Source organism: Eriocheir sinensis, chromosome 36, assembly GCF_024679095.1.
Source record: "Eriocheir sinensis breed Jianghai 21 chromosome 36, ASM2467909v1, whole genome shotgun sequence".
Classification (NCBI taxonomy): Eukaryota; Metazoa; Arthropoda; class Malacostraca; order Decapoda; family Varunidae; genus Eriocheir; species Eriocheir sinensis.
Window position 1 is genome coordinate 3,362,968 of NC_066544.1, and position 25,000 is coordinate 3,387,967.

A 25,000-nucleotide genomic window follows, 5' to 3' on the forward strand; every position below is an offset into this window, starting at 1 on the left:
AGCGGGACTCGTTTGTAGGAAGGAGAACGGTTATCAGGATAATAAGCAATCAAGAGAGGGAGGAAGTGTGGCTGGTAAATGGAGTAATGAAAAGGAGGAAAGGAGAGTGGAGGTTAAATGGACGAGGAAGCTATGCGTATGTGAAAGACAAAGCGAGACAAAGACGGAGACATAAACATATTACGAACAGCGGAAAAGATATAAAAGGCAATGCAGTATACGTTGAGAAGAAGGAACGAAGGACTCAAGGAAAGAAAGAAAGAAAGAAGGAAGGAGGAAAGAAATGAGGAAATGCTGTAAAGAAGAAAAAAGAGGAAAGGAAAAAGAGAAGGAAAGAAGATTGTAAAGTAAAGGAAGGCAGAATAGAAGGAGCAAAGGGAAGCAGGGAATCGTGTTGAGAAGGAAGAAAGGCGGAAAAAAGGGAAAATGGGAATGATCTAAAAGATGAAGGAAGGAAGAAGGAAATGAGGGAAGAGTGAAGGATTGAAAGAAAGTAGGAAATCAATGAATGAATGAAGGAAGAAACTAAGGAAAGAATGAAAGAATAATTAAGAAAAGTGAAAAGGAAAAAATAATAAACTGAATAAGAAGGTAAGAAGGAAGACAAGGAAGAAATATAGTAAAGAAGGAATAGTAGAAGAAATAAAATAAAGAAGAGAGAAGATATAAAGGATTCAGGAAACAGAAGGAAGCATGAAAAAGGAAGAACAGCAGAAAATACAAACATATACCTGGTAAATGAAAAAAAAAAAGAGAGAGGGGAGAAAGAAAAAGAAAGAACACAAGGAATGCAAATAAAAACGACATAGAGGAAGAGGGAGAAAGGATGAAAAAGGGATTCCAGGAAAAGAGAAATGTGGAATGGAGGGAGGGGAGGGGAGGAGGGAAGGAAAGAGGGAAGGATGTAGAGAAAAATGGAAGAAAGAAATGGTGGAAAGAAGAGAGGAATAAATAAATGAATGAATGAATGAACGAACAAATGAAGGGCAGAAGGAAGGAATACAATAATATCAATGAAAACAATATTGCCATGTGCCTCACATTCTCAAAGAGATGCTCATTGACATAACTATTTAGCCGTATAAACACACACACACACACACACACACACACACACACAAACACAACACACACACACACACACACACACACACACACACACACACACACACACACACACACACACACACACACATGTATATGTATACATATATGTATGTATTTATATAAATCTATCTATCTATCTATCTATCTATCTATCTATCTATCTATCTATATCTATATCTATATATATATATATATATATATATATATATATATATATATATATATATATATATATATATATATATATATATATATATATTTATATACATTCTCCGAACTCACACTAACTTTGATCTATACATTTCAGCCCGGAATCGTGCCAAATCTATTCTCCGACTTACCAAAACTTCTTTTATAAATAGAAAATTTCAACACCTTGCTTCTTCTAATTCTTCCCGTGACTTCTCGCATCTAGCCAAAAATATCTCCTCCAATTTCACTTCTTCCTCTTTCCCTCCTCTCCTTAACCCTGACGGCAGCACTGCCGTCTCATCTGTCTCTAAGGCTGAACTCTTCGCTCAAACTTTCTGTAAGAACTCCACCTTGGACGACTCTGGGCATATTCCTCCTACTCATCCCCCCTCTGACTCCTTAATGCCTGTTATTAAGATTCTTCCAAATGATGTTTTCTATCCCCTCTCTGGCCTCAACTTTCAGAAGGCTTATGGACCTGATGGAGTGCCTCCTATTGTCCTTAAAAACTGTGTTTCCGTGCTGACACCCTGCCTGGTCAAACTCTTTCGTCTCTGCCTATCAACATCTACCTTTCCTTCCTGCTGGAAGTATGCCTTTGTATAGCCTGTGCCTAAGAAGGGTGACCGTTCCAAACCCTCAAATTACCGCCCTATAGCTTTACTTTCCTGTCTATCTAAAGCTTTTGAATCAATCCTTAACCGGAAGATTCAAAAGCACCTTTCCACTTCTAACCTTCAATCTGATCGCCAGTATGTGTTCCGCAAGGGGCGTTCTACTGGCGATCTTCTTGCTCTCTTAACTGACTCTTGGTCATCCTCTCTTAGCCGTTTCGGTGAAACTTTCTCTGTTGCGCTAGACATATCGAAAGCCTTCGATAGAGTTTGACACAAGTCTGTGCTTTCTAAACTGCCCTCTTTCGGATTCTATCTCTCTCTCTGTTCCCTTATCTCCAGTTTCCTTTCCGGCCGTTCTGTCTCTGCGGTGGTAGACGGTCACTGTTCTTCCCCAAAACCTATCAACAGTGGTGTTCCACAGGGCTCTGTCCTATCACCCACTCTCTTCCTCTTATTCATCAATGATCTTCTTTCCATAACAAACTGTCCTGTCCACTCGTACGCCGACGACTCCACTCTGCATTATTCACCTTTTTTCAATAGAAGACCCTCTCAACAGGAATTACACGACTCCAGACTGGAGGGTGCAGAACGCTTAACCTCAGACCTTGCTATCATTTCCGATTGGGGCAGAAGGAACCTTGTGTCCTTCAATGCCTCAAAAACTCAATTTCTCCACCTATCAACTCCACACAATCTTCCAAACACCTATCCCCTTTTCTTCGACAACACTCAGCTATCACCATCTTCAACACTAAGCATCCTCGGTCTATCCTCTACTCAAAATCTCAACTGGAAACTTCACATCTCCTCTCTCGCAAAATCAGCTTCCTCGAAGTTGGGCGTTCTGTATCGTCTCCGCCGGTTCTTCTCCCCCGCGCAGTTGCTATCCATATACAGGGGCCTTGTCCGCCCTCGTATGGAGTATGCATCTCACGTGTGGGGGGGTTCCACTCACACAGCTTTTCTGGACAGAGTGGAGTCTAAGGCTCTTCGTCTCATCAGCTCTCCTTCTCCTACTGATAGTCTTCTACCTCTTAAATTCCGTCGCGATGTTGCCTCTCTTTCTATCTTCTATCGATATTTCCACGCTGACTGCTCTTCTGAATTTGCTAACTGCAAGCCTGCCCCCCTCCCGCGGCCCCGCTGCACACGTCTTTCTACTCATGCTCATCCCTATACTGTCCAAACCCCTTATGCTAGAGTTAACCAGCATCTTCACTCTTTCATCCCTCACGCTGGTAAACTCTGGAACAATCTTCCTTCATCTGTATTTCATCCTGCCTACGACTTGAACTCTTTCAAGAGAAGGGTATCAGGACACCTCTCCTCCCACTAACAGCAGCAGTGACAGAAGTTTGATGTAATCACAATCATATCTCGCCCAACTCTGAAGGATGTTCTGGTGAGGCGGTGACTGAGTGGTTAGAGCGCGGGCGCCGCGTCCAGGAGGGGACGTGGGTTCGCGTCCCGCCTGCCGCCACAAGGTGGAATTTTTCGGTCACCTCCGAGTGGCCTAAGACTACACACATGCTGTCCTGAAGGCCTCTGTGATGCGCTGAGCACACACAGAGGGGTCTCTCTCCTGGAAGCAGTAATCATTCCACGGGAAATCGGAAAAGTACATCCTCAGGTCGTCCCACCGAGCTGAAGGGAAGAGGTCCAGAATGTTGGCCCAGACCTCTTCCTTACCTCTAATCCTTCTGCTTACTCTGTCAAACTGTTCTCTCCGTTGGGCTCCTCCGATCATAACCTTATTTCTGTATCCTGTCCTATCGCTCCTGTACATCCTCTGGACCCGCCGATGAGGCGATGCTTCTGGGATTTTGCTTATATATATATATATCTATATATATCTATATATATCTCTATCTATCTATCTATCTATCTATCTATCTATCTATCTATATATATATATATATATATATATATATATATATTTTTTTTTTTGACGTCTTTTTCTTTGGGGGCCTTGTGGTTGACCCAAGCCCTTCATAGCGCAGGCAAGAGTTTACAGTGGTGCCATTTATTCTTGCCTCATGCTGCCCCGAAGAGCTCATTCTTGATTTTTCTTTGACAGTTCCTCTAGACCGGTTTGATATGTGGTCTTCAGGACAGCATGTGGCTAGTATTAGGCCACTAGGCGGTGACTGAAAAATCCCAGGTGGTGGCGGCAGTTTCGAACCCACAACATCCAGGACGCGGCGAATGCTGGACCGGTGTGGTGTCGTCAGCCATCCGGGTATCGTGAGACATCCCATCCTGAATGCATACATGAATTTCGACACGGTACCGTGTCTTTTGTTGAATACTTGTCGGGATCTGTTCCACCCAAGTTTATTTATATTATTATTAGAGATCGGAAAAAATATTTAAAGTACATGAAAATATTTTTTTCACATAAAAGTAATTTTTGAAGAAAAAAAAAGCTAAATCGCGGTTTCTGCTGGATATTTATATAAAATGTCCTAAACACGATTTTTTTTACCAGATCCCTGTTGAAAACATCATGACAGCGGTGGTATTTCAGTAGTCTATTTCACGTCAACTAATTATTCAAGTAGAAGTTAAAAGATATAGGTGAGTGATGCCAGGAGTAACGGAAATCTGTATATTGCATCAGCGGCATTATAAAAATTTATTGGAGCGATGTAACACTTCCTGAGGGACTGGGGCCAGGAGATATAGCAAATTTGAAATTCGCTCAACGTGGAAGTAGAGATAAGCTTTTCTCAATCTACAAAAACGTGCTGACTGACAGAAGACAACGTCTTACGGAAGAAAATCTGAAAACTCAGAGAATCAATAGTTAATACAGAAAATGATGTATTCCTTTACACTTTCTATTTATTTGTTTTTAAGTAGTTTTCTCTTAGTTTTTTATTACCTTGTATAATTATGTACTTCGCTGCAGATGATGGAGGTGTGATAATTTAGGTATTATAACTATGGTGTCCTGAAATACCAATATATCTGGGGAAATCTACCCTTGACCTCCCAAAGATAAAAGATTTGGTAAATATTGATTTGTATTTTGTTTTCATGCATTTTTAAGTGAAATAAAGTCATGAGAAAAATTACATATTTTAGTGTTTCCATCGCATATTTTTAAAAGTATCATCTAAAAAAAAAAAAAACGAAAATGGTCTCAATGGCAACAGTTTCTGATCTCTACTTATTATAAAAGAAAATGATGACGTATGTATGTATGTAACTATAGTCTATCGACTCTTACTTGAGCCCTGTGGCTTGGGCCGGGGAAACCTCCATTCTTTACAGATCTAGCGATGACCTGCGCATGGCGATCTGTCTCACTGTTAGTCTGTACGTTATCGATTTATGGAACATGTATATATTCATAATACGACTGCATGGTGTTATGAATGGCTTGGGATTAGAGGGAAAGACAACGACTGAGTCGCGCCCAAGGGCTCAAGTTAAAATCGATAGACTATAGGATATAAACAATCACTCTTCTTCTTGTAACCTGTTCCGCCTTGCATCGCTTTGTAGGTCCTCCTTGGCACTTTTTTACACTTAGATGCTTCACTTAGTTACTCTGTGATACTAAAGATTGGGTTCCGCGATGCGAAGTTCAGGATGGGATGTCACGATACGGTATGTCTGACGACACCACACCGGCACACTAACCACTCAGCCATCGCCTATATCTATCTATCTATATCTATATCTATATATATATATATATATATATATATATATATATATATATATATATATATATATATATATATATATGTGGGTGGTGTGCTGTGATGTGTAGGGTTCCAAAGTCTCACTACAGGTCCTAAGAATCACAGGGAAACACCAGGTGGTCTCTAGATTCTGGTTGAGGCCGAAAGAGTACAGTTACAGGTCGAGAGCGGCTAGCGTGCTCTCTTTGTGAAGGTTACCGGCTAACTGGGGCGGGTCACGACCAAGGAGACTATAGAACAGGAGAGGGGGCCTCTATGGGAGACCGTGGGCGGGTGTTGGACGTTGGTGTATGTCGGTTGCAACAGATGGCGCAGGAGCAGCTTTGTTTACATCCAGGCGCCTCCCCCCCTTCAGACCCACCCCCAACCCCCAGAACCAATCAGCAGTGTTGCTACATGGGATCAAGCAGCAAATGTTGCTACTTTTTTTCTTCAGTCTGGTTATTTCCCATTTTAAATAAAAAAAAAGGTAGATAAATATTAAAATGAACAGTAGGAACTATATATACTGTATATATTTACTAGGTAGATATAGCCTGACTGCATGTCATGAGTAATGCTATTATTGTTATATTATTATACCGCAATTATATTATTTTCTCTGCATGTGTGGTTAGATGTGTTTTATGTGTTTAACCTTTCTGTATATATACTGGAATGAACCAAGGAATTGTAGCCCTACTGCCGTTCTTTAAAACTATGTGATCATGTTTTTTCTTCCAAACTCATTGTTTTAGCACGCACGCTGACTCCCATCAGTAATGATGATATATATACATTGAGTCATTGGTTTGTAGGGGGAAAGAGTGGGTGAATATAATTATCTCGGTCTAACTTATACTGTTTATTATAACGCTATTCGCAGCAATATCTTTCTGATTGCAACGCTGCCTCGTTCAAAAATCATAACACCGCCACGTTTACCAGCCGGAGCCTCAAATCATGTCCCTTTGTGGTGATAAAGAGGACACAGCCTGGTGTGAAGCTACATTTATTACGGAAGGATGCCAGCCGGGGGTAAGTGATATATATATAAATAATGATAATGTGGAAATTCTAATCATTTTCACGCTGACAGTTGTTCTGAACTTGCTAACTGCATGCCTCCCCTCCTCCCGCGGCAAGAGGCCGAATGGCCTACACACGGCAGCTCCAGATTCCTCCCTATTACCACCTGTCAGCCTCGTCCACGTAGCTATCCAGTCTACTCTTAAAACAAGCTATCGTCCCTGCACTCACTATGTGATTGCTGAGTCTATTCCATTCCCCCACCACCCTATTACTAAACCAATGCCTGCCCATTTCCCTCCTAAATCTATACTTTTCTAATTTAAGTCAATTACTGCATGTTCTATCTTGCCAAACATATGCAAAAGTTAACCAGCATCACTCTTTCATCCCTTACACTGATAAACTCTGGAACAGCCTTCCATTGTCCGCATTTCCTCCTGCCTATAATCTGACCTTCAAGAAGAGTGTATCAAGACTCTACTTTTGTTTGGGAGTGGCGAGTAGTGGGGCTTTTTTTTCTAGTACGCTTTGTTGCTCTTGAGCTGTCTCCTTTGTTTAAAGAAAATGATAGTTAAATAAATGGAAGTTGGCCGCCAATGCTTCCAACACATTTTGGTGCCATATCTACAAGTGGCTGGTGACTGTAAGCATCTCAGCAACCTGCATGCATCTATGCCATTCCTATCATGGTGCATGGAGCAAGCTTCACATAACACTCAGACAGAGACAGTTTAATTATGGTTACATATCAGACTCAGTTTATTGCTCAGTCTATTAGATGCAGTGCTGTTAATATTGTTAGTGGTAGTATTAGTACAATTAATGTGTTTATTTTAATTAATTTATCATTATTTATTTACTATATTCTTAGTGTTTGAAAATTCCAATACTAGCATTAAGATAAACAAAAATATCAGAAATATATTTATACTCATTAATTATTATTGCTTTTCTTATTATTACTTCCTTCAATGTCCTGGCACTTTGACATCTAGTGTTTTTCTGTCTAGCAGCCTAAATTGTGGTCTTTCTGAATGTGTATGTCCTAAGTCTTCATTGGTGTATCTAGCTATATAACAAAAATCTGCATCTCTCTCCCTTCTCACCCAGTTGTCCCCGTACATCCTTTCAGTATCCAAAGAATTTCAATTTACATCTTGTAATCACTCAACTAATGCAGTGCAATCCTCATCTCTGTATTTTACCGTGTGGACATACTCTTTCCTTCCATGTTCCACTGTCGTTTGTTATTCCACATCTAACACAACTACATCCCAACAGATCCGAACACGTCCGATATCATCCAAGAGAATGTGGCAGCTGAAGGGGGAGAGGCCAAGAAAGAGGCCAAGGGTGAAGACATTTAGCCACCCCCCCTGAAGTACATGGCATCATTCAACCCTCTTGGTGAGCTGCAGGAATGTGCTTCCCATTGCAGTGCACCAGCTCCATGTACTGATTTTGGTATGAATACTTCATCTAGTGTTTGTTGATTGTTGTGTTATTAATCTAATTATGACTTCACAAAATAGACTGTGCAAGTCACTTAACACATGCCCTGCTCAACATCACTTTTAAGTTGTAGAATTCCTTCATATGGATGCTGATTTATGTATCCTGAAATGATTGGATATTGATTGTCTTAACATTTTTTTTTTGTCCATGATCACTGAACCATGTTACGGTATGTCCTTGGGTGCAGATCCAGGAAATGAGTTTTTGGGAGGACGTCAGACTTTTTGCGGGTGGAAGGAGCATTAGCATTACCGATTAGCCATTCTCGGCAGTCCTGGTCTTGAAAAACTGGTGAAGTGACCTAAATCAATGGGTATAACGGCCTGGACTTTGTGCCAAAGCATTGTTTTAGCCAGCGCTTTTGAGCTAGTTTTCCTGTATCACTAGGAACATTGGGGCCCCCTTGGATCCACCAATGTAGCTATGTCTTATAATATATCTATCCTTTACAGTCTGATGGTGCATCCTTCTAGGTTGTCAAGTTTTAGTAGCTACTCATGAGAAGTATTCCTTATAATGATCATTGATTTCCAGATGGTTTGCACTAAAAAAAGTGTCGTGTAACCTGCTGCAAATAATAATCAGCTGTAGTCAACCCTTGCTTTAAAGAACCAATATGGAGGAAGGGGGTGATGTTATATCCAAAAATCTTTTACATCTGAAGTATCCAACCTTTTTGTGTACGTATAATAAACTTTGTTTGTTACATGAACTTAAAAGTTCACAATTTCCATACATGATTCTTTTTTCCTTGTATTTGATGATTAATCCTGACATGTATTTCCATTATCAGTAGGTAATATATAGAAACAAGACAATAATACACATCATAACAATGTATATATTATAGCCCAATGAGTGCACGAGATCATTTACCTCATCAGTGACGCCAAGTCCAGGAGTCCTTCCCTAAATTCTTTGCCCAAATTTGTGACACCAAGTATAATAACTAATTTTAGTGACCATTTGCATCCATTTTTCACTTTGATTAAAAAATTGCCTCTCAACAGGTGTGAACTTGATGGGGTTGGAGGAAACTCGACTTGGCCATCAAGCTCACCACAATATAGTAAGGAACCTCTTGTTCTCAGTGATAATTTATCCTCTTTAGTTACTATTCCGTGTTGCTTTAATCACAACTAATGTGTTGGAAACATTACAGCTTAATAACATACCTCACATCTCTGCATACAAATTGAGTTCAATATTCATCTGTTACACCAGTAGGCTTCATATCTCAAAAAAAAAAGTATGTAAAAAGGTTGAAATTTTGAATGATATATTTAAACTCTTTATTATGTTTCTATGGCTGTAGTACCGTTACGATTAGTCGAGTGATCAGCATATGGGTCTTATGTTTTTGATAGCATAGGTTCAAATTTTGCTATAGGCTGGCATTTGATAGTAACAGTAGTGTCCACAGATATCTACCTGTTTCTTGTTTATCCTGTTCCACTTTAAACCATGACTGGCCAATCTTTGAAGAGGTAGCATAACCTTGAAGTGCCACTAACAAACCTTTGTCCATTCTTCTGATGTGATCCCTTTTTTTTTTCTCCTCACCTGCCTATAGCGCCGGTAGGTTTTCTTCAGGCGCCTGGCGGTCGGCCCAGGCCTGTCATGATGCAGGCTTATTTTTTTTTATAGTGGTGCCATTTAGTATTGGCTCATGCTGCCGCCCAGAACTCATCCTTGATTCACTTGGATGGTTTAGCAGGGCTTAGGTATGACTAACATTGCAGAAACAGGGAATTTTTAGATTTTTAGTGTGGCAACACATTGACAAATGTTTTAGTATGGACTGAACATCAAAGATATATATGGTAAATGGGTGCTTGTAGATCTTGACATTATATCTGTCAAGAGTCTCCAGTTGTATCCTCTCCCCCATCTCTCCTGAAAATATTACTCTTGTCAGGCAATCTAAGTGAAGCCTTCCATCGATGCTGGCGTGCAGACATAATGTCAATGCTTAGATTCACTGTCCTTATAGCACTGAAAATAATGCAATTACATGCACATATTTTATTATTTAGAATTGTGATTAAATATTTTTTCATGTATTTTCAGACATGAAAAGTGAAAATTGCTGCACACAACAGTCTGTCGTCTGCACCGGGAGGCAAGGCAGCTCAAAGCCCAGGCTGTTACAAATCCTGGGCAGTTTTTGCCCAGAGCCAGCAATTTTTTAGATCCAATAGGGATGGATTTTTTCTGAGGTCAGGTTCAACATGCTGCAAGATGCCAAGATCTAAGCCTAGTAGGAGATATGGGTTACAAGAGAGGAGGTTTGCTCTGGCCTTATACTTTCAAAGTCCAAATGCTAATAGATTTCTGAGCACAGTATTTCACTTGTCTTCAGTTTCAACACTTTACTCATGACTCAGGGGTATTTCAGTAAATGTTGGCTGGAGCAAACAGACTCTGACAGCCCTGCAGCAAAGAGCACAGGCTTTGTCAAAAGAAGAGAAACTTTGTGGGATTTGCCATTATTTAGTATTACTCTTGTTACGCCAAGAATTTTTTTCCACATACTTTGCCAAATATTGCAAGTAATGCACCATTGTTGGGCTTGCTTGTTATAAATCAGATCTTGTTCAATTAACAAGCTTTGGGTGTCTGCCACTTTCCAGTTGTAATGCAAGGAATCATTTATCTTCCCTGCTAGATATCACACGTAATGCACCATTGTTGGTTTTGCCTGTTATAAATCAGATCTTGTTCAGTTAAAAAGCTTTAGGTGTCTGCCACTTTCCAATTGTAATGCAAGGAATCCCCTGCCAGATATCGCATGTAATGCACCATTGTTGGTTTTGCCTGTTATAAATCAGATCTTGTTCAGCTCACAAGCTTTGAATATCTACCATTGTTTATTTTAGGTGTAATGCTTGGAAGCATTTGTTCTCTCACCTAACCAACAGTATGCAATATTTTATTGTGGATTTTGCCTGTTATATTTAATCTTGTTCAGGTAACAAGCTTTTGGTGTCTGCCTTACCTAATATGTCCTACAGTGACACTTGGCTTGGCTTCATAATGTGAAATACAGCATGTAATTTCATCACACTAAGTGTCTATCATCACGTGTCTGGCATCATTAATGTGGCTTCCAGGAGTAATCTTGTTTGTATTACAGCTTGCAAATTTTTTTCTGCTTTATATGATATACATAATCACATAGGTATGATTTACAAAATGTAATGGCAGTTGATATTCTTGACTAATGCCTCATAAACCTTGTGAAAAATAATGCTTTTTTTGAAAGGGGGGGGCGGGGACAGAGAGTGGTTTGTTTGGTTGGCCAGTTCAAGGAGTTCCATATCAAATGATTTTATTACATCCAACTTTAATGTGTGCTAAAAACATATATTTTATTACATCCAACTTTAATGTGTGCTAAAAACATATATTTTATTACATCCAACTTTAATGTGTGCTTCCTGCAATAAATGCTACATGTTTACTGATGTAGCCTATGAAATACATATCACTCTCTGCCCTGTAATTTGGTGTGTCACATACTGCAGCATAACTTTCCTGCTATTTTCTTACACTATGAGTTGCCTTATTTTGTCTCATTTGCTTTTATCATATGTGCCTCCGCTGCATAGTTGTGCCTGCTGAGCTTAATATCTTCATGACCCTGACACCAAGGTCAGAGCTTGTGAGATCATACCGTGTCCTACATTCCATTTTCACCTCCAGGCTCGCCTGTCTCCCAGGACCACCAAGTTATTGCATTCCATTTAAGACAACTCATGTGTTACCTTCTTAATGTCCTCCATCATGTATTTCAGCATGTTTTATGATGCTTTGCTCTTATATTGATGTGCCTTGCAATATTTTTATACAGTTTTCATTGTATATAACGCACCATTGTTGGTTTTGCCTGTTATAAATTGGGTCATGTTCAGTTAACAAGCTTTGAGTGTCTCCCATTGTTTATTTCAGTTGTAATGCTTAGAAGCTTTTGTTCTCTGCCCTGTCAAGCAGTATGCAATGCTTGCCATTATCTGGCACTTGTACAGTTAGTATGATATTTTTACTCAGCTAAGAGCATTTTGCAAAAGGTAAAGGTACGGTTGGGAGCATACGCTGTAGCAGCGCGTGGCCTCGGTGCTCATCTCTGTAACTTTAGCCCATGAGCCTGTGGTGATAGGGAACCCATTACCCTGGGACACAGGACCAGTGTGACATCCGGGTTACTATATATATATATATATATATATATATATATATATATATATATATATATATATATATATATATATATATATATATATATATATATATATATATATATATATATATATATATATATATATATATATATATATATATATATATATATATATATATACATCATATTTTTCCTAAAAAAAAAAATTGATATAGTGTAGATAATACCTAATAAAACATAAGAACAAATATATTTTCCTTTACCCCATTAGTAAATCATTTTACAATGAAAAAAAATAAGTGAAGGCTGGATAGGGTGCTGTGGCAGGTACTTCAAAAATAGTTAAGCTACCCCTGAAAAGTGACGTTTTTGGTGGGCTGCAATAGATGGCGCTACTTCCGCACGCCCGAGGAATTACTACATACCACTATCTCTTCGTGTATAGTCTCTTTGGTCACGACCCACTCACGGGTGACGCCCGCGGGCTACAACGAGTTGCCAGTTTACAATTCTGTGGCCATATAGCATATCCCACACCTCCCTCCCCCTATACGCTCATAGCAAGGTTTTGAGCGGACTGCTGCTGTTGACGTTGACGAATCCGCTCGGATCGGCGAGGGGCTGGGTCACTGGAGGGGTCACAAGGCTTGTCAGGTGTCGAGGTGTCGTCAGCATCGAAGTGCGTCGGGCGGAGGAAGCGGCGGTTCCTCCACCATACCCGACCACTGGGGAACTTGACGAGGTAGTTGCGCGCTCCTCCGATGCCCATAACGGTACCCACCTTGTCCCAGCGAAGTGATACTGGGTCTTGGACACGGACGGGCTCGTTAATCAGCAGCTTGGGCAGGGGGCGGGCATGCTGGTTGTAGCGCGGCTCGACATCTTGAGCTCATTTGGCGGCCCGACGGTCACACTCCTCCGTACTGCCCTGCCACTTCTTCTTGAAAGACTCAGGGTGAGCAGGAATGCAGCAGCGGAGTGGGTGCCCATATAGAACCTGTGCTAGGGAGCCCCCGGTGTGGTTCGGAGTAGTCCAGAGCTCGAGGAGGCCGCGGTCAAACTTCGCAGTTGAAGTTGCTGGACGGAGCCACTTCCATGATAAGGAGCTTCACAGACTCCACCGCTGCCTCCGCATGACCACTGGACTGCGGGTAAAGCGGTGAAGTGGCCACGTGCCGAACTACCCAACGGTCAAGGAATGCTGTAAACTCCCGATTCGTGAACTGGGGTCCTCCATCGGTTTTCAGCCGTATATGTCGCAGAAGTAGCAGCAAAACTGGCGTGTGGTGGCAGCAGACGCTGTGTCGCGCCCACATGGGATGACGACAGGACAGCCCGAGAGACGGTCAGCGATGACGAGGAAAGATTTCCCCGCCACAGAGAAGAAATCCGCCGACACTGATTCGAAGGGCCCAGTACGGGTGTCATCGTTGAGAAGTGGTTCCTGCTGCTGGCTGGGCTGTAGCACCTGATACGGTTCCCACGATCGAATGGTGTTGGTGACATCAGTGTTAATGCCGGGCCATAATAATGTTTGCCTCGCACGTCTCTTGGTTGCCTCTGCCCCGCGATGACTATCGTGGAGGTGTGATAAGACTGTGCGCCGTAGCGTATGGAACGTATGGAGTATGCATCTCACGTGTGTGGGGGCTCCACTCACACAGCTCACCTGGACAGAGTGGAGTCTAAGGCTCTTCGTCTCATCAGCTCTCCTCCTCTTACTGATAGTCTTCTGCCTCTTAAATTCCGCCGCCATGTTGCTTCTCTTTCTATTTTCTATCGATATATTCAAGCTGACTGCTCTTCTGATCTTGCTAACTGCATGCCTCTCCCCCCCTCCCGCGGCCCCGCTGCACTCGACTGTCCACTCTAGCTCATCCCTAGACTGTCCAAACTCCTTATGCAAGAGTTAACCAGCATCTTCACTCCTTCATCCCTTACACTGGTAAGCTCTGGAACAGCCTTCTTTCGTCTGTATTTCCTCCTGCCTATGACTTGGCCTCTTTCAAGAAGAGTGTATCAGGACACCTCTCCACCCGAAATTGACCTCTCGTTTGGCCACTCTAAACTATCTTCTGTTGTGGGAGCGGCAAGTAGCAGGCCTTATTTTTTTTTACACTTTTTGATGCCCTTGTGCCGACTCTTTTGTTGTAAAAAAAAGAGCAGCGGGTACGATGACGCGTGCCCAATACAGCACGAGGTCTCCATCACTGTAGAGCTCGTCCCTCATCTTCCAGTACGGGAGAAGCGTGTTGTGGATGTCGTATCGGTTGCGTGGAAATCCGTTCCTCACGTACTCCAGCAGTCTGATGGGTAGTTGCGGGAGGCTTTCTGAAAGTCTTCCATGACCTTGTCAGATGCTGGGTCTGGGTAATCTCCGAGTGACTAAACTGCCTGGATTGTGACGACGTTCCTTATATACTTGCTTGTTTCGCAGTTCAGCAAGTCGTCCTCTTGGCTTGGGTGGCTGACAGGGTAACGGGACAGAGCGTCTGGGATGCAGAGCTGCTGTCCTGCCCGCCATGTTACTGAGAACTGGAATGCCGAGAGTTTATTCTTGAGGCGTTGCAGTCTGGGGTTTTCGATCTCGTCAAGCGTGTAGTGCTTCAGGATTGGGATGAGTGGGCGGTGGTCAGTGACAAGCTCGAAGTGTTGCAGTGCCGTAAGGCAAAACTTGCACTTTGACGTAGGCGGTGGCTGAACTGGTAGCGTACTGGGCCCACATTCACCGCGTGATGGACGAAGCGGGTTCGAATCCGCACGCTACCACCTCGGATTTTTCAGTCACCGCCGAGTGGCTTAAAACTACCCACATGCAGTCCTGAAGACCACCCATCAACCCGGACTCTAGAGGAAGCCGTCCAAGCGAATCAATAACGAGTTCCGGGGGGCAGCATGAGCCAATGGAAGATGGCGCCACAATAAACACTCGCCTGCGCCAGAACGGGCTGGGCCGACCATCAGGCCCCACCGGGGAAGAAGCCTTGGGCCGACCATCAGGCCCCATTAGGAAGATGCCTACCGGCGCAATAGGCAGCGACGTAAAAAAAAAAGCTCTAACCCAAATGTGGCATAACATGACTCAGTGTCTGTGATAAATCAGGAGCCATACTGAACGAGTCGCAGCTGTTGGGCACCATGATCTTGCAGTAAGGCGTAACCAATGCCATGGAGTCGAGACGCATCTGTCTTCAAGATGGTGGGAAGGGCTGGATCGAAGTTTGCTAGGATCGGTGGACTTGATAGGGCCTCCTTCACACAAACGTCCGCTTGGGGCTCATGAGAGGGCGTAAGAGTTGTGCAGCGGCCGAGATGTCCGGAAAAAACTCTGCCAACTGGTTGACCAGACCCATGAATGATCTAAGGTCTGTAAGGCTGGCAGGTGTGGTGAAGTCCGCTATGGCTTTATCCTTCTCTGGATCCACTGCTTTACCCTCGTTTGACAGAACATATCCACAGAAGGACACTGCAAGTGTAGTGAGGGTGAACTTCTCAGCATTCAGCGTAATCCCGTGTTTTCTGCACCTGGAGAGTAATTCATGGATGCGGTAGAGGTGTGTGAGGTAGTCTTCGTCATATAAAAGAACTTCATCCACAAGTTTCACACAGTTCGTCACGCCCTGCAGTGCTATATCACCTCGGAGGCAGAACGCATCTCCTGTTGCAGCAAAGCCTATCGGTCCACGGCAATACCTGAAGCGACCGTATGGTGTTATGAAAGTGGTGAGTGACTGATCCTCTTCTGCCACTTCGATCCGCCAGTAGCCACACAAGGCGTTCACTGTAGTGTAAAAGCGCGCCTTTGGGTCAGCACTGCGGATCGCTGCGAAGGGCGTGGGAGAAGGATGTGCGGGGCGTGACACTTGGCTGTTTAACTTGGACAAGTCCGTGGTGATCCTCACACCGCCGTTGGGTTTAGCGACAGCTACTAGGGGGTTGCACTATGGGGACGGGTCTTCTTCACCCGCAGGAGTGATGACGCCTTGGGCCACCATTGAGTCCAGTTCCGCTTTGGCTGGTTCCCGATAAGTCAGAGGAAGTATGGGAGGGTTGTGAATGGCGAAGGGCTTCGCGTCGTCCCTCAGGTGGATTTTCATGGGTGGACCCACCATCATCCTGAGTGGCATCGTCCGCAGGTCCTCCTTGGTCACAAGCACGTCTTTGAACTCTCTCAGCTGCGGTGACGTGGGAAGGGTCGGGGCGGCGGCAACTCCAGTAGCGGGTGTTTGTGTCGCTGTTAGGCCGTAGGTGCTGCTGCCGGTCTCGCACAACCTGTTGGCATGTGTCACCTCGAGGATGGGTTTCGGGAACTCCTCGGAGATGATGGCCAGCTCCTTGCAGTCACGACAAGACAACAGAAGAGTCAGTATGTCCTCATACACGTCAGTCCATGAGGAAAGACCTGCAGAGCTACGCCCCAGGAGGCTTCTAGGTGACCTGCAGGCAACGGGATCACACCCTCACGCAAAATAGCGTTTTTCTCAGAATGGAAGTTATTGACCTTTAAATTACATATGTTCTGTTAGTTTCAAAGATATTTAGATAATTCTTTTTGCATGTTCTTTCTTAGTCTTTTTTTCTTTAAGATGTATGCCTTATTCCATTGAGCAGTCCCATATTTTTTTTTCTTGGTGCGTTTTCTATGTAAATTTTTCGGTCATGCATAAGTACGTCTTATTCATATGAACATTGCAGAATAATGATACATCTTACGAGAAATCTAAGACAAGCAAATGTTTGCTGAAACAATCGTTAATATGCCTGAAGAAGCTTACTTTTTCCTGTGTATGCCATGGAATACGAGTCACAAATCGCGCAGATTTAAAAAAAAAACTTTTTTTTTTTCTCTCAAACCACTAAACCCGGTATATTGTTTCTTAATGAAGTTCTTTTGCCTTAATTAAGAGTACAAATTCTACAGTTGCGGCCTATCATTGTATAATATATTTCCTCACCCATGAAGCATCCTTTTCATACTTCTCTGTTGATATTCTAACATAATGATGTCCTTCATAAATTTTCAATATGTTGGAATTTTAAATCATAACCAGAATGAGGTCTCACTTGTGCCGAATATAGGCTGAAGCTAATCTAAGCATTTTCTGTTACTTACGCTTCTTAGACTAAACTTGACGCCCAGTTTGCGCGGTTCTTAAAAAAATACACTGAATCTTTAGAGACAGGTCAGGGCCCACCATGATTCCAAAGACGAGACTTGCCCTTTAAAGCGAAGCACTATTTAACGATATCTTTCCGTACATTTGAACTCTTTGTTTCCTATAGCAAAACCACGCCCTATCCAGTTCAGCACATTTACATCTGTTCCACTAGATTTTACATTTGCAATTAGTCATTGTTGAGACACTATGTCGAATGAAAAAAAAGATGCGACGATGTATGAAAAGATAATACCGCACTAGAGACAGAGGCCTGGAAGCTGTAATAAGATGGTGTGAGCAAAATAAAGAGTGTTGATTTTTTAAAGGAGAGAAATGTTACTATCTAGATAGGTGTGGTGATTTTGCAAAAAAAAAAAAAAATCAGCAGGGTATGATAGCAATGGGAATAGAGGAGCCAGAAGCGGAAGGAGAATAACCAGAGCTGAAACGGAAGGTTTCTTGAAGGCATATCACCTGAGGTTCATGGCTAGAAATACGGTAACGAAGGTCATATCTGTAGGAGTGAAATTCACTGATACTGCAATGGAGAATGAACATCGCATAAAGTCAGAGAGGCGTGATAATAGTGGGAACTGAGAAGTCTGAGCTATGAAGGGTGGGAGCAAGAAAGTTTAAAAGAACTAGAGCTAGGGAATTGGGAAACAGGAAGGCTAAATGATTGGAAAGGAGACAGGCCGGGGGGAATAAAGAATTAGGAAGGAGGGGGTTAGCGCGACATGGGGGAGATTTACCAAATAGTGGGAACGTCATCCAGCTTATCATCCTTCCTCTATGCAAATACCTAATAATCTTGCTGAATGATTACTTGATTTTCCTCAGTACAGTTTATGTGAAAAGCCATTCAACATTTTTTTTTAGGTGCTGCTTATATCACCGGTAGGCTTTCTTGAGGGGTCTCTTGGGCTACCCCAGTCCGTTAATAGCGCAGGCGAATTTTATTTAAAGTGGCTGCCGTGATATATGACTCTTGCTCGGCCTATAGCCGTCATCTGGCGATCAAGAATTACCCTAGGGCCTAGACCGAACAAGCGGCGGAGCAGGGTACGGCCACTTTCTTGCCTATGGCCTATGGCGATGACCATTTCCTGAGCTTCATATGAGTAACCCTGCCAGGTGGGGGTGGATATAGAGTTCACGATGTTACTGTTGTGTTGCTGCTGCACCACATAACATTTTAAAGCATCATTGTAGGGTAGGTAAGAACTTTCCGGTATGAAAACATCATCGTCATCATTTGAGACAAGAAAGTGAAACGATACCATTTGTCAATATTTTGTCGAGAAAACGACGTTTTAATAAATTTCGTCGCATGCAGTGACCGCTAAGCAGCTAGGGAAATGTTCCTAATGAACTGTAGATCTCGTTATTGACTAAATTAACACGTGTTGTCCTTGATGAGTGACAAAATGAGAAATAGTGTTGGTTCATCTAGTCGTATGAGCAAAAAAGAGGGCTCTGGCGGATCACGGGTGGGAGGTGGAGGTGAAAAACAGTCTCAAGAATGAGCCGGAGGTGAAGAACGCCAGATATCACCAGATGACGCCTTATGCATGCTGTCCTCCGGTGCTCCTCTTGCCCAAAGTCGCTGACGTTAGGGTTGATTGAAGATCTGGGCAGCATGTGGGTAATTTTCCGCCGAATGGCGATTGTTGAAAATTGTCAGCGTGCATCAGTGGGACTCGAACCTAAGTCCCCGGGCTCACCGACTCCCCAAACTGAGTGGGTATTTGTGACGCAGCGGCGGAGCTCGCGCGAGATCAAGCACATATTTTCAGACACTTTCGGCTCTCACAACAATTGATTCCCAGGGCCAGAAAAAAAGCTTAGTCGGATTCTTATGATTGTTTTGCACATTCATGGTGCAGAAGCCTTGTCAAACTATTACTCGGCTCATAAAATAACCCATGAAATTACCCACAACCTCTACGAAAGTCTCATCAAATGTGGCTGTTTAAGCCTTGAAATTATAAGTATAAATATAATAATTACTATTATTATTATCATTGATACTATTATTATTATTATTATTATTATTATTATTATTATTATTATTATTATTATTATTATCATCATTATTATGTATACTCGTAGGAGGAGGAGGAGGGAACACGGGTGTCGTGAGGTGAGTTTATTCCCGACTTCTTCTTCTTCATTTTCTTCTTTTGAACGTGAAGCAGTAAGCGAAACTAGTCGAGAATAAACTCCTTAATGCACCGGTGCTTCCTTCCGCCTCCTTAACTTAACAATAATAATAACGATGACCATCTACTGAAGAAGCAGTAAGCGAAACTATATTCGGGAATAAACTCATTTCAACACACCCAGCTTGTCGGAAAGGTCCTTACGTTATTATAATAATAATTATTATTATTATTATTATTATTATTATTATTATTATTATTGTTATTGTTATTATTATTATTATTATTATTATTATTATTATTATTATTATAATTATCATTATTATTATTATTATTATTATTATTATTATTATTATTATTATTATTTTTTTTTTTTACGTGCCAGCCTATGGCGCCGGTAGGCTTTCTTGAGGGGCCTAAATGGTAGTCGGCCCCAGCCTGCCATGGCGCAGGCAAGTGTTTTATAGTGGCGCCATTTTTTTCTTGGCTGATGCTGCCCCCCGGAGCTCGTTCTTGATTCACTTGGACGGTTTCCTCTAGAGTCCGGGTTGATGGGTGGTCTTCAGGACAGCATGTGGGTAGTCTTAAGCCATTCGGCGGTGACTGAAAAATCCCAGGTGGTAGCGGCGAATTCGAACCCGCGTCGTCCATCACGCGGTGAATGGGGGGCCCGCACGCTAACCACTTATCCACCGCCTACCCCTATTATTATTATTATTATTATTATTATTATTATTATTATTATTATTATTAATACTATTATTATTATTATTATTATTATTATTATTATTATTATTATTATTATTATTATTATTACTATTATTATTATTACCAGCACTTTGACACTACTCTTTGTGATATCACCAGCTCAAGAGCTTCTGAATGATATGTTTAGCAGATCGAAACAGCCTCGCTCGCTCTTATGACGTAACTGTAAGATTGCGCTCATCTCGATCTCTTGCGACTCAGTATCTTCACACTAACCAATAAATAATTGCTACATATGTGTTTGAAGTCATTTTTTCAGTCTGGTTCTTGTCCAACACACCTGAAGAAAAATATAAAGGCCTATTGCTATTCGCTTAAAGGTATTTTTTTCTTCACACTAAGCCACCTAACTCAATATACGTCTTCATAAGTTGGGTTTCATCACTTTAATTTTTCTTATAAATTTCTCTTTTTCAACCTGCCTCGTGTTTACGCCTCCGTGCCACCATCTTGAGATCACAGCTCTCCAGACCTGTGCATGGTGAGGAAAATGTCGCTCCTGCTCAATGAAGTCTTTCAAGTGGCTATATTTCATTTCAACGGCTCTAAGGCCCGTACCAAGAGTCGTTAAGGTCGAGCCGCGTACCTTCCCTTCGACAATGTAGGCACGGCCTCAGACCGTGCCTTCAATCCTTACCACAAGTCGCTCGGGACTGCACACTGCAGCCTACTTTTCACCTACCAGATATAATGCACGCACACACATACAAACACACAATGCTATTCATGGAGGTATAATACCTCCATGGTGCTATTACAGCCATAATATTGTCCGTTTCATTCCGTCTGTCATCTCATGAACGTAGATGTGGCACCTGCGCATTGTGAGTTTGTGATTGCGTGAAGATCATTTGAATATTTGTGTATCCAAAAAATCCTCAAACCATCGTATATGAACCGCAAACAGAAGATTTGCATCGATAATATACCATACAAGGACACGAAGAAACAACTTTGTATATCAAACAGTATAGTTTGATCATGCACGAACGATCTATAGCCTTTCAGATACTCATATTTCATATCATTAAGTGATATAAAGTGACATACGGCTCTGCAAGTGTCTATACATAAGGAATTTTGATGTTGCATGTATAAATAACATGGGTAGCCTAATATATTCGAAATAGCCAAGCATCGCATTCAACAGTTATTATTTATTATTTCATGTTTTTTTTCCATTATTAATCGTTATTTGCATGCAGTAAATTATTAAGATACCCTTTGTTTGCACTTGCAGAGCCAGATGTCTTAACTGAAATGAGAAAGAATTTGAAAAAACATAGATCGTTGGAGAATGTGAGCCACGAAGGTTCCCGCCTGGCTGGTACCTCTGTGCTTTGAAGGCGCGTGCTGTTGTTGTAAAGAAGTCAAACATATTCGCTGCAACTATAACATATGACTTCCAATTAGGGAAAATATTTTCTCATGTTGTTTTAACTGAACCGCAACTATTTGTCACGCCAAATTTGGAAAATAAACATATTTTTCATCGAAGGTCTGAGGGAAGACACGGGGTAGACCTTGCCTTCCCTTCGTCTCTCCCGCAGACCTTCGTTCCAAAAATGCTAGTGACTATAGGTACGCACCGTCCTTCCCTTCGATCTTCGTCGCTAAACCTTCGTGACTCTTGGTACGAGGCTAATACTCTACTGATCATGCTGTTAACATTAATCATAACTAGCCAAAAACTCTACCAAAGTTAAGCCCCGTTCACACTGCCGACTCTGGGCCACGACAACCCAGCGACTTATGCATTTGACAAGTCGGCTCCCACGCTCCATGAATTTTTTGGCGTCTTGGTGTCGGCTAGCATGATTGCCGACTGTCTGGGACACTCGGCCAACTAGTTGGCAGAATGTCTGCGACAAGCTACTAACTAGTCTCAAGACGAGTCTCAACGGTCAATTTTTGAAATGGCGCCATGTCTATGACAACCACGAATCTGCCGACCGATTGGCCGACAGTCTTGACGGTAATGACGACAGTCTTCCAGATTGTCTGTCAACTGGTTGGCCGACTAGCTGGCCGACAGTTGCCAAGGAGTTGGCCGACGGTCTTCCTGACGGTTTTCGCGACTCTCTTGGCGAAAGTCTTGGCGGCAGCCTTGCCGTTCGTTAAAATACGGAATCGCTCTGTATTCGAGAATGAAATGTATCGTTCTGTTTTGAACCAATACGGAACGGCATTTGTTCCGTACGGTATTTTATTATCTGAATGGTCAAGCTGATAAAATTCAGTATCTTAAAATTGTAGTGAGCGCATTTTTCGGTTAATCACAAAACCAGCCCATAAAATTTGTCAAAGGTTCGTCCTAAAATGCGTGTAAAATACGCGACGTAGCGTCCCTCCCCACTCCCTCTTGCCTCCACCAGCAGCGTGCTGCGGCTGTCACTCATTGCATGCTCGAGAAATTTTAGGGTCGCCACCCGTTCCCTTAAATATGGATCCATTCCGTATTGGAGAGTGAGACGTTGCATTCCACATTTTTCTGACCTCAGGGTGGCAACCCTAGTTGTGCTTGTGATTGCAAAATAAATATATAAATTTCTTGATGGCGGCAGTGTCAGCCAATATTTCTGAGCCGACAGTCGTCACGAACGTCCTTCATTAGGCGAGGACTGTCGTCACGACAGTCCCTCATCATTCTTAAGTAGTCGGCACAGACGACTGTGCCAACAAGAGACTGTAAAAATTTAAAAAATGGCCCCGACATCGTCACGACTGTCTCAAGACAAGCCAAGACTGTTGACGACAGTCGTCACGACTGCCCCAGACCTCCCTCAGACCTCAACCGGAAGTGACGGTTGTTCCGGACTCTTGCCGACTCTTGTCGTGAAATTTTAGCATGGAATACTTTTTTGCGCTACCCCTCACAACTCCAGACTCCCGTCACGACGTCGGCGCAGCAGTCTCAAGACCTCTTTCAAGACATGCCCGACCCTTTCACATCAACACCCAAGACCTCGTGTACCCTAGAGTCGTGGGTTGTCTTGGCCCATAGTCGGCACAGTGTGAACGGGGCTTTAGCATGGAATACTCTTTTGCGCTAACCCTCACGACTGCAGGCTCCCGTCACGACGTCGGCGCAGCATTCGGCAACAGTCTCAAGACCTCCTTCAAGACATGCCCGACCCTTTCACATCAACACCCAAGACCTCGTGTACCTTAGAGTCGTGGGTAGTCGTGGCCCAGAGTCGGCACAGTGTGAACGGGGCTTTAGGCTTCGTTACTTGCTGTTCAATGAAATTCTTAAGGATATTAATTTGTTTATAATTCGATTTCACTCGTGGTCTCACCTGAATAGTGGACCAAGAAACGTTCAAATAGGGCTAATGAGAGAGAGAGAGAGAGAGAGAGAGAGAGAGAGATGGTAAATATGTATCCAAAGTAGCTACTCTCTCTCTCTCTCTCTCTCTGTTCTGTCTCCTTCAGCACATGTGTTAAAGAAGTTTGTCATCGTTTTCTCTCTCTCTCTCTCTCTCTCTCTCGAACGTACAGCCCTGTCCCAAAGGATAACATTAATTACATAAGTAGTATACTGTAATTACAACAACAAAAGAACCGTAGCTACTACTACTACTACTACTACTACTATTACTACTACCACTGCTACTACTACTACTACTACTAATACTACTACTACAGGCACCACTACTACTACTACTACTACTATTACTACTATTACTATTACTACTACTACTACTACTACTACTACTACTATTGCTACTACTACTACTGCTGTTACTATTACAGGCACTACTACTACTACTACTACTACTACTACTACTACTACTACTACTATTGCTGCTGCAACCCTCCGTAAAAAAAATACGTCACTTCCGAGACTTAGGAATTCTTTAATCTTAGAGAAAACAATTAGTCTAACGTCCGTCTGCAACGTCAGCGGAAATAGAGCGTGATAATACGATAAAGGAAAAGGAAAGAGAAAACGAAGAAGGGAGTTGGGGGAGGCGTAGGAGATGGAGTAGGAGGCGGAAAAATGACAACGAAATGATATGAAAAAAAAAATATATATAACACACAGGAAAGAAAACAAACAAACAAACAGGCGATAAGAGATTGCTTAAAAAATACAATAGACTGAAGAAGACGGAGGAGCAGGTCACATAACTAGAAAATGAGAAAGAAAAAATGGAAAACAATGCCGAACAGAGAACATCAAAAGGTCACAATAGATAATAACATAAGCTCATAGGAAGATAGAAAAGAACACGTAAGCAAAATGTTTCCTCTAGTCCCTTCATGTTCAAAGTTTTCCCTCCACAAACAAACACACAAGAATTGGTGAAGTAATAAACAAGGGAGGATGGGAGTTAAAGGAGAGATGAAAATACGAGAAGAAAAAAGTACGGATTTTCGGCTTGATGAAGTGATTGGTTCGGATGAAAGGATATTGAAGAATGAGAGAGAGAGAGAGAGAGAGAGAGAGAGAGAGAGAGAGAGAGAGAGAGAGAGAGAGAGAGAGAGAGAGAGAGAGAGAGACCTATCGACGGTAAGAGAGGAAGAGAGGCAGACATTCCCTTAAGGTGGCGTCACACTGGACCAAATC

General features: G+C 42.4%; 1 protein-coding gene and 1 long non-coding RNA gene across 3 annotated transcripts in view; one reads left to right on the forward strand and one right to left on the reverse strand.

Moving 5' to 3' along the window:
• The window catches only part of LOC127007627 (QRFP-like peptide receptor), a 98,729-nt gene that overhangs the window by 70,168 nt on the left and 3,561 nt on the right, over positions 1–25,000 (reverse strand). The gene's annotated exons all lie outside the window — the stretch shown is intronic.
• Positions 6,544–11,033, forward strand: LOC127007628 (uncharacterized). Its single transcript, XR_007760308.1, has 4 exons — positions 6,544–6,649; positions 7,925–8,107; positions 9,169–9,227; positions 10,229–11,033. It is a non-coding gene; the product is annotated as an uncharacterized LOC127007628 (long non-coding RNA).